The following is a 16306-nucleotide window of genomic DNA, read 5'->3' as shown; positions in this document are numbered from 1 at the left end:
CTTTTTTCTCACTTAGAAACACTATGCTTTGAAAAAGTTTAAAAACAATTCTCAGAAAGGAGATCAGTTCTATAGAAAGTTTAATGAGGGTGAAATAACTCATCTTCCCGTTTTAAAACAACATCAAAACTCAAAAGTTTATAGATGTTCAGTAAAAATATTTGTGGTTCAGGTCAATCACACCTTTATCCCCCCCATCAGAAAAGTTCCTTGGCTAGTTTCTCCTCTTCCTTTTATCCAGAAGACCCGGGGAGGGAGGGGGATGGAGGGAAGGAGGGTCTCAAGGTCTCAATATACAATAATCACTTGTAAAATCTGGGGGTAGGCAGCCTCTGATCTGAGATGGCTCCCAACTATTCCTGTTAACTGGTGTACACACGTTAGGGTGCCTCTGCTCCCTCGCTGTGGGCTGGATTTAGTGGCTAGCTTCTAACAAATACAATACAGCAAGAGGTCACAGGATTTCTTTTCCAAATTTAGGTGATTAAAAGGCATGGCTTCCTTTTGGGATCACTTATCATCCATTGTCTCTCGGATCCCTCTTTCTGTCATGAAAGAGCAGCCCCATGACAGGTTGGTGGGGCAAGGTTAAGGGATGTCTCCAGACAACAGCCTGTGAGGACCTGCAGCCTGCCCAGAGTCACAGAGTGAGTTTAGAAGTATTCTTTCTCCTGGAGTTAGACCTTAATGGCTGCAACCTTGACCAACACCTCAACCACCACCTAGTGAGAGCTCCTCAGCTACAGGCACCCAGACAAGCCACACCCAGATTACTGATTGACAGAAACTGGAAAATAAATATTGGTGTTTCAAGCTGCAAAGTTTTAGAGTAATTTATTATGCAACAATAGATAACCAAGATAAGATTTTTAAAATATATATACATTTCTGAGTCCCTTCCATAATTCATCTGTCTTTAGCTGAAACATAACTAAAGTGACATCATATACTACAAGTGCAACAATCATCTTTATGACAATATCACTCAGTAGTACAATTAATCACTCTATATTATTATAGGTGGATGCCTCCCTCAATGGTTTATGAAATTCTACAGGAAGTTATGGGCTTTCCTATAGGGTAGGGATCTTTGTTGAAACAAACAGTGCCTGAAACAAAGCAGGTGCTCAGTAAATGTTTATAAAATGAACTGCGTCCCACATATGGCCCACCCACTTCCAGCCTGCGCTTTCCTTTCTCCTAACCCAAATCTAACACTTTTTCCAAGCCCAGAAAAACCACCACCATTATTCCTTCCACACAGGTTCTCTTGATTCTCTACTAATTTGTTTCATCGTTCCTAGACTCTCACGTACTACACATTTCACACTCCTGTATTCCCTCCACTAATCTTAACAGAGCAAGACTCAGTAACTCAGGCAAATCAAAATGTTCACTCCAGCAAGCACCGGCAGATAAAGGAAAACAGCAATGGAAAAGAGGCAGAAGATGTGAGTCCTTAAAAGGAAAGTATTACTCTCTTCATCTTCTAAGTCTCTAACACATCTACCAGCTGAGAGAGAGCTCAACAGAAACATAAGCAGTGTCTTGATTATAAGATTTCCTTCACACAGTACAATATTTTAAGTATTCTTTTCAAGTTCATTTGATATTCAAACTTGAGAAGGCGCAACTTCCTACCTAATCAGAAGTCTAAAACTTCAATCAAGTGTCAGGAAATAAAAGATTTTCATTATACAGGAAAGCAGTAACAGTATACCATCTAGGTTTCTAAATATTGTATAGGACTTGTGACCTATTAAACGTTTGGGCAAAATCTCACAAAGTCAGAGTTACCAAATTGTTAGGCTAAGAAAATAAAATCATTAAAACAAAACCTTTAAATAGTGTTCCTATCTTACAAATGTCATAAAAATTAAAAATTGTTATCAGCATATTTTAAATAGATGTCATTACTCTCAAAAAGCAAATATATGATTTAAAAATTAATACCACCACCTATATGTCTGTTCAAAGGAGAATACAGATTTTAATTCCATTAAATATACTGCTGTTGCCTTACACAAAACCATTCAGGTGTGCACATCAGTGTAGAAACACACTAATTCAACTTCTGAGAAAACGCATCTTTTACAAATTTAAAATCCAAACGAATTCATTGGAGTGGCAGAATTTAATAGTGTACTTTCCCACAGAAACAAATTCCTCCTAACTTAAAATTGAATAAATATCTGAATGGCTGAAACTCAAACCTCGGTGTTCCCTTCACCACCTGCCCCTCTTGGCTGGGTCTGTGGCTCCAGGGACTGACACCCAGGAGTACAGCGTGCACGGAGCTGGGCTCAAAGCGTGACCAGGTGTCCTCACCTGGAAAATGGGATGACACCATCTTCTCTGGAGGGTGGCTGTGGGGATGTAACGAGGTCACAGGTGAAAACTAAGCACCGCGGACCTGGGGAGAGGGAACTGATGGAACAAACACGTGCCAGACGCTGTTCTCAATGTTCTACGTGTATTATAAAGCCAATCCTCACAACAATCCTACATTATCTCCTTTTTCCAGTTAAGAAAATCAAGGCACAGAGAGGCTAGCTGCCTCCTCCCCAGACTCGAGGGCCCATCCTCTTCACCAGCACATGCTGCTGCTGCTGCTTCCGGGGATGAGAGGCCCGGGAAGCAGTACTCCTCCCCTGGATCCTTAAGGCCACCACTCCCTAACCGGTACCTCCAGATGGGCCAGGACTACACGAGATGGCATGAAGATACAAATTATGGGAAAAACTGCGTGTGCATCTCTTTGGGTTGAGGCACACAATCCTGCTGAATCTCCAGGCCAGAATCTGCCATTAGAAAGCCACCCTCTTCGTAGCTTTGGGAGCTCTACTTTAAGCTTCCAACATACACACTGGAATCCACCGTTGCTGCAGTATGAGAAACGGTATGCTATCATGGTTAAAAGTACATGGTTAAAAGTCAGACCACCTGGTTTCAAACCCCAGTTCCACTACCCACAAATGAAGTGGCCCTGAACGATTTCTGGCCTTCATTTTCCTCATTTGCAAAAGGAGAGTAAAAACAGTCTTTAGTCTCAAAGGATTATCATATGGCTAAGTAACACACTGAGTTTTAAAATTTAATTGATAACCTTATTAAATAGGTTTATGCATCCACAGGGCTTAACACAGGGTCTTGGGTACATGGCAAGTGCTCAATAAATGTTAGCTATTCTTAGATAGTTTAGTAACTTGGGAACATTTCCTGGTATTTGTTAATTAAAAAAAGTCACAGAATGATTATCTAACATGACCTTATTTGGTCATTTAAAAAAAACCCAAATTATAGGAGTATATACATATAGGTATAAATTCTGCTCTATACACATAGAACTTTATATAAGAACAGGAAAAAACAGAAAACAAAACCAATCTGTTAAGAAAAAAAGAACTCTATCTCTTTATATAGTAACCCCCACACACAGGGGTAATCCTTACTTTTTTGTGTCTCCCAAATTTTCTATAAGTGAATGTGCTTATCTTAAAATGAGGGGGAAAAAAACCCATGTTTTTAAAAAGCAATTACAGTGATAAGCATCACTCTCAACCACCAAAATTAACAGTAGAATGGTATAAGTAACAAAATGGGTGTGAATAGCATCACTCTCAACCACCAAAATTAACAGTAGAATGGTATAAGTAACAAAAAGTATGAAATATTTATTTCCAGATTAACCAATCAATCTGCAGCTCTGTTGGGCAAAAATTGGTTAGAAAGTATATGAATGTCCTAGAGCTACTAAGATACCCAATTATTAAAGGGCAACAGAACAGTGGTCAGTAATGGTTAGCAACGGTCAGTAATTGGTAGTTTTAGATGGCAATCTAGTAGTCTACAAAAATTTGCAATCTATAAACCTTTCCACTAATCAATTATACTTTTGGGCGTCTATTACTACATATCCCATCATACAAATAAGCAAGCAAATCATAATGGCAAGGAACTAGAGACAATCTAAATGTCACCCACAAATAGTCAAAAGCCAATATGGATAGTAGAGCTAAAAGATGGGCTACTTTGGGATTATTAAGGCAGATCTGCATGTATAGAAAGAAAAAAAAACAAGTTATGGATAATAAGAATTGTATGATCACCATTTTCCTTTAAAATTATACTATCTAAATACTACCTAAACTTAGGAGAAAGGTCTAGAAAAGTTACAAACTGTTACTCATATGACAATCCTGGGTAGAGGGAGGGGTGGACCTAACCTGCATTCACTTCTTCAATAGTACCTTTTGATAGAGCTGGAGTGTTTTAGGGGCATGGATTATTTTGTAAAATTCTTAGAGGCAGTGGATTCATGCAGAATTAATGAGATACTGTGTGTGGAAATACTCCCACCTCAATCCCAGATAGTAGCACCCTTACCCTTTAGTGGAAATAACGTAGACAAATGAGAAATTCTTTCCACCAATGAATTAACACTTCCAGCACCATTCCCACATATTCGTGCATACAAGTCTTCACACTGAGGCCCTGCTTTGTTGGAGCGTAATCTGTGGGGATCTAGCCCATCAGGGAAGACTCGCCCCATCTCCCCACCCCGAACCCCAAAGGCTGTGAAGAGGAAAGACAGAAAAGTACTGGCAGACCTGGCAAAGGGGAACTGTTCCTCTGGTTTATTTTAATCTAAACTTGGTAGGAGAAAAGAGGGGAGAGACTGACTTTGATTTACAACTATTGAGATTCTTTTCAAAAAATAATGTTCTTACTCTGCCAACCTTCCATGACTCAAGCGACTGATAGGTGTATTTCTCTCCTTCAAGAGAGCAGCTGATGAAGTCACCGAGGTGTGTACTTAGAGTTATGCCACACCATCTGATATTTCTTTGTACACTGACGTCTATTGCTAATCTTTTCATCTGTTTTGGTCGTGGCTCCCCAAATGATTTGTTAGTTGTCGTTTTTTGTTTGTCTTTCACGGCACTGTCACATCAGGGAAGACGCACAGGATGGAGAAAGAGCATGAGTCCAGGTGGCAGGGCCTAGGGTTCTCAGGGCCACTTCTAGCATTTCCTGAGCAACCCTGAGCTGCTCACCATTTCTCTCGTTTTCAGTTTCCACATATGTAAAATAAGGAGGTTGAACTAGATGATCGTTAGAGAATTTTTGCCTATTATCTATGTTTTTTACATTTTCATGGGACTTCATATAGAGCTATTCATATCAAAATGTCTTCTTTACATTGTTATAACAATGTGCACACCTGGTCTTCACAACCATTTGTTCAACAAACGAGATGCTACCAAATCCTAATAACAATTTATTAAGCATAAACCATTTACAAGGAACAATTTAAAGCATTTTACGTGTATTAACTCATTTACTCTCACAATAGCACAAATAGTTATCCACCCCATTACAGAGGACAAAACTGAGAACCAGAGAACTTTCTTGCCTGAGGTCACACAGCTAGAATGTGACAAAGCCAAGATTCCAACACATTTAACTATTACACCCTACTGTCTTTATTGTAGATGATGAGGGAATATATAGTACGTGAGCTGCTTTTCAAACTGAACACACACAGGTACTCACTTTTCTACCAAGTCACCTTGAGATGAAATTACAATCAGATCATCCTTATTCCAAATGAGTGACAGGGATGTGAACTACGTAAGAGCAGACAAAACATTAGATGTTATAGCAATTCAAAAAAATTATTTTTGAAAAAATCTAGTGAATAGAGACGTCAAATTGCCAGGCTTTCCCCGAACTGCCATTCCCTTCAATTTGTGCTTCCAGGTAGATCTCCCTGTACTGAAACTTCTCTTCCACCACCTAAACAGAGCTCCTGGTCAACAGGCCTGGTATCATACTGTTTGTACTCTGCTTTGCCATGAACTATCATAAATGACCCATGGTAGGATCCAGTAAAACATTCGCTGAACAAATGTCAACTAAGTTCAATGACGTATTAGTGTGAGGTATACTCCTTTAATACTGTGATAGACAACAATCCACACTTAAGCCACGCTGCACCTTGGAATGGTGTTCAATTCAGTCTTGATTGGTGCCAGGGAAGCAGCAAGGTGGCCCTGTATATCAATCAAGAGCATGATAGTTTACAGATGGTCCACCACTTTCAAATTCTTCCAATGTATAGGTAAGAAAGCATCATATTCTTACAAGAGGATTAAGAACAAAAAAGAAGCACACTGTTTTAACATCTATTTCACTTTGTAAGGTTGAAAGTAGCCAATAAGATCAAGTAAAAAGGGTGCCTGGGTGGCTCAGTGGGTTAAGCTTCTGCCTTCCGCTCAGGTCATGATCTCAGGGTCCTGGGATCGAGCCCCATATTGGGCTCTCTGCTCAGCAGGGAGCCTGCTTCACCCTCTCTTTTTACCTGCCTCTCTGCCTACTTGTGGTCTCTGTCAATAAATAAAATCTTTTTAAAAAATCAAATAAAAAAAGTTACCATTCATTGCTATTTTATTCCTAAATGTATTAAAGACAATGGGAATAACAATAATGACAACAACAAAACCTACCATAATTCATGAATTTGTAATTCTGTAATCATGTATCTGTAGTAGCTTTTTCAATGACTCAGCTCAAATTCAGTCATAGGTTACAGTTCTCAAATTGTGGTCCCAGGACTAGTGGCATCAATATAGCACCTAGAAATTGTTAAAAATGCAAATTCTCCAGGCACCTGGGTGGCTCAGTCCGTCAACCTTCTGACTTCAACTCGGGTCATCATCTCAAATAAAATGTCTCTCTCAAACAACATCTTCAAGAAAAAATTGCAAATTCTCAAGTCCCACTCTAGGTCTAAAGATTCAGAACCTCTGGGAGTGGAACCTACAAATCAGTGTTCTAACAGAACCTCCATGGGATTCTGATGCATCAAACATGAGATCATGGTTCTACTCTGCAGAATGTGCTTCAGAAGAAGTTAGAATTCTACTTAAGCAGTTTAGAATATGGAATGCCAAAAGGATTCTGACTTAAGTGTGCTGCAGAATGGATTTCAGGAATAATGCAAAAGTGTTTCAGAGCACTTGGTGGAGGTTGAACATAATAGTCCTAGAGAGTGTCTGGCTAAGGCTTACTAAACCTCAGTGGGAGGGAGAACCTCTGAAAAACAAATTCGACAGGTGAGATTGATATATCCTATTCACACACTGTACAACCCAGCAAGTCCACGTCCAGCTACAAATCTCAGAGAGACTCTTGCATCTATGTGCCAAGAGGCAGGAACATCAACAGTGGCATCCTCACAGGAGCCAAGGAGCACAAGAGCATGACCCTGGAAGCAACGTGAACACCCCTCCACAGGAGGATGAGTAAACTGTGGCACATATGCAAAATGGAATCTCATGCCACGATCAGAAGCTGCAGTGACACACAATCTAGAGGACTGTCAGCAAATACTAAGTGGATGAATTTCAGCATTATAGTAAGTGAAAAAGCGCCGCAGAAGACAGGGCATGTGACATAGGTGTTAATCGTGAATGTGTTTGGAAAACTCAGAGATGCAGTAAAGCTATGTTTTAAAAGATACCAAGGGAATGATGGCTGTAAGATTCAGTATACAGGGGGTGCCTGGGTGGCTCGGGAAGTTGAGTGACTGACTCTTGATTTTGGCTCAGGTTTTGATCTCAGCAACATACAAACAAGCCTTGCATCCAGCTCTGGGCTCAGCAAAGTCGGCTTGTCCCTCTCCTTCTGCTCCTTCCCCAACTCACACTCTGCCTCTCTCTCTCTCTCTCAAATAAATAAATAAATCTTAAAAAAAAAAAAAAAAGATTCAGTAAACAGTTGCCTCAGGTGAGACAAGTAGAGCAAAGGGTTGGATGGGCCCTAATGGTCATATAGAGATTATTGTCAAGGTCCTACTTATGGTAGCTAGTACTGAGTATTAAAACTAAGTAAACATATCAGTTACAAAAATATGTCCTAAGCCAATCCATATAACTAATTCTTTGTACCTGAAAGTCCTTCCTTCCTTTCTTTTTCTTTTTTTTTTTAAATATAGGAGTGCCTGGGTGCCTCAGTTGGTTAAGCATCTGATTCTTGATCTCAACTCAGGTCTGATCTCAGGGTCATGAGTTCAAGCCCTGCACTGGGCTCCAAATGGAGCCTACATTAAAAAAATAAAAAATAAAGGACCACCTGGGTGGCTCAGTCAGTTAAGCTGCCTTTGGCTCAGGTCATGATCTCAGGGTCCCAGGACTGAGCCCCACACTGGGCTCCCTGCTTGGCAGGGAATCCGCTTCTCCCTCTTCCTCTACCCCTAAACCCCCATTCACGTGTGCATGCACGAATGCACGTGTGTGCACTCTGTCTCATAATATTTTAAAAAATAAAAAATAAATTTAAAGAATATATATATATATACACTGTTCCTCAAATATGTCAAACGCTTCTAAATTTTACCCAGTCCTGGCTACGACACACTAAGAGCTCTGGGTCCTCAAACTGACAACTGCCAAGGCAGGAGCTAACCTGTTTGGGGTCACAGAATCCAAAGCCAGTGACTCTCCCATCTTAAAAGTATAAGAACAAGCAGTTTCGGCTATAGTTTCAGAGCACCTATGGAGCCATTCAGATCTACATGGGATCCATGGACAAGGAGGGAAGACTTGAAACTCCTGTACTAGTTAATTACAAGAAACGGGGGGGGGGGCACTCAACTTTCAGTTGATGTGGGTCATCAGCTATCCTTACAATGGCCCAAGAAAGGAGGACATAGAACACCATTTTATTGATGGAAGAATCAGACTCAGAGAGATTAAGTAACTTGTCTACTTATAAACCTGGGGGCGGAAATAAAAACTTAGCTTTTAATAATATGGAAGCTAAGAATAAAAACTAGCTATTTATGATTCCAAAGCCTCACAGATCCTGTCCTCCTCTTGACTCTCACCAAGTATCCCAAGTAAATGATATAAATTCTCTGGGCCCAACTCTTCATTACAAAATAACACAGCTGATGATGAGTTGCATTTATTGAAGATTTCTAGGATGTCTTCTTGAGTTTATATTTTAGATCTTACGTGCAAGGATATTTCTAGAACTTGAATACAGAATAAAAGATGAATGTTGAAGATGACAACCTGTAGATAGGAAAGTACAGACAAGCAAATAATCTATTGGCAAAGGACCAACAAACTCAAGACTGGGATCCTCATAACATAGACTAACTCTCAGATAAAGAGCAGATGCAATGCCTGGTGCCCATCTTGGATTGTAGGTAGCTACTGGCCACTTGTTAAATTCTATACCTGATTTTAAATTCATCTATAGTGCTATGATTTCTTTAGAGTAATACACTTCCAGCAATATTCTCCCAGCTTGATGTTTCCAAAACATTAAAGTTCCATTTTCAGCAGCCCTGGCACAAAAGTATTATACCTAACTAGGCAATTAATGGTCAGGGCCTGGCTGATAGTCTTAGCCATGATAATGAGAATTGTGAAGGTCAGGTAAATACTTCAGAAGTTGGACTGACAAACATGATGACAAGTATACAAAAGGGAGGTTTGTGCTCGCTTCAGCAGCACGTATACAAAAGGGAGGCATTTATTCTCTCATGTAAAAGTCAGTCTTTGGTAGTAGATAGAGAACAAAGTCACTTAGATAAAGAGAACAGAGGAGTAAGTTTAATAAAATTGGGTTTAAGTATGTAATGATAATGAGCTCAGTGTAGAACTTACTGGGTTTAAGAAGCCCTCATAAGATATTTAAATGGAGATAAGACTCTAGGGCTTGGAAATCAAAAGACGTCAGGGCAGAATTAGGGAGTCATCAACATATATGTGGGTAGTTGAATCCATACAGAAAAAAGTGGCAAAAAAAAAAAAAAAAAGAAAAAAGAGCAGCAGAAAGAACCCCAAAGGACATCAACATGTAGCAGGTGAGCCAAAGGGACCTAGATATAGGAGATAAAAACAGGGGTGGGTTTTAGGAAAGCCAAGGGAAAAAATTTTTTTTAAAGAGGATGGGGTGATGAACAGCAGAGCAAATGCCATGAAAGAGCAAGATCTGAATAGAAAAATACGGTGGATTTGGCAATTAGTGACTTTATGACAAAGCTGAGCAGTAGAAATGAAAATCGGATTTTAGAAAAGTGATCAGCAAATAAGGAGACAATAAATCATTTGCTCATGAAGCTTCATTTCACAGAATGTGAAAACAGACTTTAAATGTAGAAAGGTTTTATTAGATGCTCACGTATTCACTAGCAACTAAAAAAAAAAAAACTGTCCTTGAGTTAATTCCTATTCAATTAGAGCATTTTTATATCAAATATAAATAATATTAAATACCCGATAAATTTATTTTTCCAGGCACCATTCTGGATATTAACATATTTTCTTATTTAATCACAACCCTAAGAAGTAGATATTATTATTCCTAATTTACAAATGAGACTAAAGCACAGAGAAAATAAGCTCTAAGAGTAACCTAAGACTGTGTAGCTAATAGTATGATAGTCAAAACCAAAGTCTGACTCAGCAGAGTTAGAGGGAGGGAGGGCACTGTGGGAAGCAAGAGTTTAACAGATGAGAACTGTAAATATTACTGGCTAACTGGTTGTAGTTTAATTTCTACTTAAGAACTTATTTTTAATTTGAAAGAGAGTTTGTGGCTTCTCTCATCTCAGAATCCTACACTGCTGGAATCTTTTTTTTCCCCATGGCCCTTAGGACACTAAGATTCTGTACTGCATTATAATTTTATTAGCTCTTATCACATTGCAAGTTGCTTGAAAATAGAGCTGTATCTTTTTTATTTTTGTATCCTTATTCCCCCAATCTTAAAATTAAAACATACTCAATAAAACTTGGTTGTATGAATAATCATTTCTGCCTTCCTCAAGTTTCTGTGGGCTTCAATGAAATATTTTTCAAGTATTTAATTGCTGAGTAGGACTGATATCTCCTAGATGCTACTTAGACTGTGTTCAGAACATTTTCAGATCATTCAAATCACCGATTTTGGTGGAAATACCCTTCTAAAAATCAAATGTACCTTCCCTGGATCATTTATCATTTAAAGGTTCCCTAGCACCTACTGGTCAAAGGTCACAGCCCTGTTCTCTAACCTAATCACTCACACCCCGCACCTGCCTCCAAGGACCAATCCACCAGTACTTCCTCAACTGTGTATTCGGCAGGACCTGACACCACGTACTCACCAGGTGAACTCCTCTCTTCTGTCAAGACACAGCTGAAATTTCCCTTCCTAAAGCCTTGTCATATTTGCAATTTTCATTTTCTATTTTTGCTCTCTCTCCCTTACTGCACTGTTAATTTCCTAAAAACAAACTCCTCAAGGCAACACTCATCTTTTCTCTCTCTTCAGGCCTGGCAAGAAGCAGCTCTGAAAGCGTTTATTAAAGCAGGATTCAGTATTTCTGCTGGTACCATGTATACTGTTGACTCACTATCAAAAGTAAAGATTTCAGGTTGTTTTCCATTAGCAATAATGAATGGTGCACTTCTCTATTCCAGTTCATCTCATTAACTTGTGAATTCATTACCAGCTAATCATAATCATCATCACTAAAGACACGAAAAAGGCCCTCAGAGAATCAAAATCCTTGGTGCCTGAGCAAAGAGTCAAACCAATAAGACATATTCACTACTACTGTAAAAGATACACTCCCCCACCCATCACTTAAAACACTTTGGAATGTCTCCAATTTAAAGACGGGAAATCAATTAAAATCACACAACTCTGGGTCAGTATCTTTCAACCTTTTAATCTGTAGGTGCATACTACCCAGAAGACTCAAATGTCTACTTTAATGAAACCCATGTCATATCCAGCTTTGCCAAAGAGCAGCTAGGTCAGGTTTTTTGAGAACCCAAGAATATCATCTTTGTGGTGGCCTTCAGGCTTTTGACAAATCATCTGAACAGGGAACACTGTAGTTTCTCATATAGCGCCTCAGCATGTCTGGAAGGGAATGTGCTTTAACAAGTCTTGTCACAAGGCACGATGTGTTATGAGGAGATCTTCACATTTCATCTTACAATAACAGTCTCTGCAGTTATCTTCAGGCTGCTGCACCCATGTTACTTAATCCTGGGGCTTTTTTATCTTCAAGGCACAGATGGGGAAAGAGAAGGGAAGGAAGGGATAAAATGACTTAGCTGAAGAGGCCCCACAAGTCCCCCAAAGAGCCTTCATTTTAACCACCCGCTGCTAATCCTCTTTTCAAAGAACCATTTTGTTTGAGAAACTTTCACTGACAGCAAGCACAACAGAGGGTCAGATTGGTCATTAGCTTTTACTTGTTTAGTGTGAATGAATAACCTAAGCTCCCCAGGCCTCTGTGTTATGATAGCTCGGGGAGAGCAGTTCTGATGGATTAACTTTTGCTGACTGAATCCAAGTTCCTAAATCTACCTCTAACTTCTTCTAAATTTCAAGACAGCTTGACTTAAAGTTTAACTCTAACGGCATTTTTGTTTCTCTCCAGATCGCTCCTCCCGTTCAAATTTTATTCAGTCTCGTAAATGTGTCAAGTCACACCTACCTTTCAGTTCTGGATCAAGGCTACCAGAATTTTCTCCCAAGCCACGCAATGTTCCAAAGCATCCATCATTCACAACCAACTCCAGAGACAGATTCTAATCTGTGTTGTCAGGGAAGCCCAACAATCTCAAACTGCAGGTAGCTTCCACTTACACTTCTGATCCACTCTTGGAGGACTGCCTCTTCTAATCCTCTCCCCATGGCGCTCCCCACCCCCAGAGCGAGATCTCAATTCTCAACGATTCAACAAGAACGCATCGGCGTTGCAAGATGACATTCTGGCAATCACAACTCTGGACCTTGGAATGAGGTAACAATCTAAAGATTCCCCCCCCCCCCATTACATGTGCTAAACACAGATTATTTAGCTGATTGCATTGCCTGGGCCCAAGTGACTTGCAAAACGGCGACCAGCATAGGCTCAAAAGCGGGTAAGGAGCTCACCATTCGGTTTACCGTTCTTGACTATAAAATTCTATACCAAAATATTTTCACACTTGCCTGCCGTTCAGATGATGTAAGCTCTTCCCCTTGACTTTTAACTAGATCTCTTCCCCTGCAGCGGCCACGGGCCACTCAGTAACTCATTCTAAGGACTGCCTCTTGCGGCTCGCCCCAACAAATCCCGAAGCCGGCAAACTCCGCAGCCTCCGCGAGCGACACACCGCAGCCCCAAACTGGCCACCCCCTCCTCCCCCACGTCCCCGCGTCGCTCGTCATCCCACACCAGGCGCCACCCTCTCTCCATCCCAGAGAAGGTTTTGGGCTCCCCGGGCCAGAGCCCTCCCGCGGGCTCAGTGTGGCAACCGCCTGCGGGAGCGGACCCGGGCTGGCACCTACCTCCCACCTCCTCCTCCAGGCACTGCCGGGGTCAAGGCTCGCCCGCCTCCTCCAACGGCCCCAACGGCCGCGCCGAGCCTCTCGCCGAGAAGCGGGGCGCCGAGCCAGGTGCCGGCGCTCACCTCCGCGCCCGCCCTCCGGCTCCCCGCCGGCGCCCGACCCAGACTCTGCCGGCGCCCCCGCCCCTCTTCGGGCGGGCGCGTCACAATCCCCGTCGCGGGGGGATCGCTCACCGTCACGGCCCCCGAGAGCGGCGGGGACGCACCGCTCGCCGACCTAGACCGGCTCGCGCAGCCCCGCGGGCCCGCACAGGCGCGGCGGCACGCAGCGCCCAGCGCCTGCGGCCCCGCCTCCGCCTCGGGCTCCCGCCTTCCCCGCCCCCGGCCCGGCTTCGCTCCGCCCCTCGTGGCCACCCCCTGCTTCGGCAGGTTCGCAAGGTTCCCACCCCGCCCCCGCGCCGCCAGCGCCGCAGGCCCAGCCGCCTCCCATTGGCTCCGCCAGTTGCTAGGCGATGAACAACCGCGGCCTGCATTGGCCCCCGGAGCCTCCTACCCACCCCCCCTTCCAAAAAAACCTAGAGAAAAAGAAAACCTTATCCCCAGAGCCGGAGCGGGATGCAGGCGCAGCTGCGGCTGCGGCACCTGTTACGCCCTGTGATTCACCCGGCGGGGTCCTGCTCCCCGCCCCCTCCTTACGCCGGCAGAGCTGGGGCCCCTGGGCTCCGTGGGGGAAGCGAGTCGTGGTTGCTTTAAGGCGCGTGTTCCGAGCCTCAGTGAACCCCAGCACCCACCCGAGAAGCAAAAGTGAGGCTCCCAGAAGACCCACGTGCGCTGGCAAAAGTGGAGAAATAAACCAAACAACAGCCGGCACCCAGAATTAGGTCAGGCCCAGGGGAAGGGAGCGTCAGGCGTCGGGGATTGTGGTTGCAAACAACCCAGCCCAGGTTAAATTAGATGTAAAATTAGGGCAAAGAAACGGACCTGGGCAGAAGAGAGCGAGAGTACTAACAGATGGCCCTCGTGAACTACAAGTTGATGCAGAAATGTCCCACACCCACTCGGCAAACTATGTGCAGAGAGAATGAATGCCTGTGCGGCACCGGTAGCCAGGGTCAGATCCGCTTCTCCCCTATTCCATGTCAGCCTAAAATTCTCCAGGGAGGAAAGGGGGCCAGAGAAAAAAAGGGGATCAGATGGTGAAATCGCAGGCATACGAGTTGAGTTATAAATACAAAGATGTGCTTTGATGCATTTTGTTTTTCGTGAAGCCAGTGAATTTACTCAAGAGAGGAGAAACAGGTTTGGTATTTTAAGGAGGCTTCTGAGAGCACTTTGAAACCTAAATAGTATGAGACAAAAACGAGAAATACGAACACTGAGGAACAAGGGCCGGAGTAGTGCTCCCACCTCCCCCGCCCCCAGTGGCCACGCACTGACCCCCAATCCTGGATGAAAGACTGAGACAAGAAAATGAGCGCGCTGTGGTGACAACTTCCCGAGCACAACGAAATCCTCTTTGCTTTTGGCCTAAGCCATCAGGAGACTGGCTGGATGCTGGTAAGCATAGGTGAAGGACGCCCAAAGAGCCTATTAGGGTCCATCTTCCTAAGAACGCTATGAGCCCAGGGCTAATGGGGAAGAGGAAACCAATCTACCAGTGATTACCTAACCCGCTAACCTAGGATACTGATGGGGGCGGAAGGGAGTTACTCCTCCCAAAAGGGGTTTTGAAATGTCCACTGTCCGCCTGCAAAATTCCACACCTCTTCCCATCCTAGGAAACAGCTTAATGTCACGTCACAGTTTTTTCTTCACATAACAAGGCTTCATTTTGACCATCTTCCCCCCAATCCCACCCCCGCCCCCGCCCCGCCACAATGAAAAAGGGAGTGCTCACTCTTAGGTAGCTAAAAGAGTTGAGGTCAATCAATTCAGTAAGTAGAGCCTAGCACACACTTTTGTGATCTAACCACTAACAGAGCTGGATTCTAAGAACGTTTGGGTAAGGCTGAAGTGAGCTCTGGAAAGTTCCAACCTGCCCCCACCCCCAAGGATGTATCTGATCTTTCTGAATAGCAGTTTTCAATTTTTTGGTTTCAGGAAAACCTTTCCTTTCCTAAAAATGATTCAGGGCCTCAAGGAGCTTTTGTTTATATGGGTTACATCAATTGATATTTATACTATTAGAAATTTTTTTAATTTAAGATGTTTACTTAAAAAAATAAAAATTACATCTTAATATAAATGGCACATTTTTATGGAAAATAACTAGTTTCCTCCAATACAACGAAGAGCATCATGATTTTAAAAATTTGTAGATTTCTTTAGTGTCTGGTCTAATGGAAGGTAGTTTTATTTTTATATCCACTGAATTCAGTCTGTTGTACTATTTCAGGCCTCTACACTCATAAAGGAATGGCAGTAAAAAGGACAAATAACATTTTAGCCTTATAATTAAAATTGATTTGACTGCCTTCTCCCTGAAAGGGAGTTGGCAATGTCCCCTGCTTCAGGGTTCCTAAGATTATACTTTGAGAACCACTGGTCTAAACCTGTCTTGATGCTCTGTCCCTGTTTGCTGACCACCAGTTTGTTTATTCTTTTTTTTTAAAAAAAGATTTTATTAGACACACACACACACAGAGAAATCACAAGTAGGCAGAGAGGGAGGCAGAGAGAGAGAGAGGGGGAAACAGGCTCCGTGCTAAGCAGAGAGCCTAATGTGGGGCTCAATCCCAGAACCCTGAGATCATGACAGCAGAAGGCAGAGCTGAAGGCAGAGGCTTAACCCACTGAGTCACCCAGGTGCCCCCTGACCACCAGTTTAGAAGCTGAGCATATGACTTAATTCTGGGGAGTATATAATATGAAGTGGGAGGGTATTGGACTTTGGGGGAAGAGTGTTATCCCTGAGAACCGAAAAGTCTTTTCTTCATCTCTTGCTTTGGCCGTCCTCT

General features: G+C 42.6%; 1 protein-coding gene across 7 annotated transcripts in view; it reads right to left on the bottom strand.

The window, feature by feature from the left end:
• Positions 1-13720, bottom strand: part of SSX2IP (SSX family member 2 interacting protein) — a 42750-nt gene extending 29030 nt beyond the window's left edge. For 5 of the 7 annotated variants that reach the window (XM_032301419.1, XM_032301422.1, XM_032301423.1 and 2 more), the window contains exon 1: positions 13351-13720. The gene's annotated coding sequence lies outside the window, so the exon portion shown is untranslated. Of the gene's footprint in view, positions 1-13011; positions 13168-13350 lie in introns of those variants that run through there. The other 2 variants (XM_032301420.1, XM_032301421.1) reach the window with 2 other exon arrangements.
• Positions 13721-16306: the final 2586 nt, after the last annotated feature.

This window comes from Mustela erminea, chromosome 10 (genome assembly GCF_009829155.1).
Source record: "Mustela erminea isolate mMusErm1 chromosome 10, mMusErm1.Pri, whole genome shotgun sequence".
NCBI classification, from domain to species: Eukaryota; Metazoa; Chordata; class Mammalia; order Carnivora; family Mustelidae; genus Mustela; species Mustela erminea.
The sequence above is the reverse complement of the archived record's forward strand: the minus strand, read 5'-3'. Positions and strand labels throughout refer to the sequence as shown.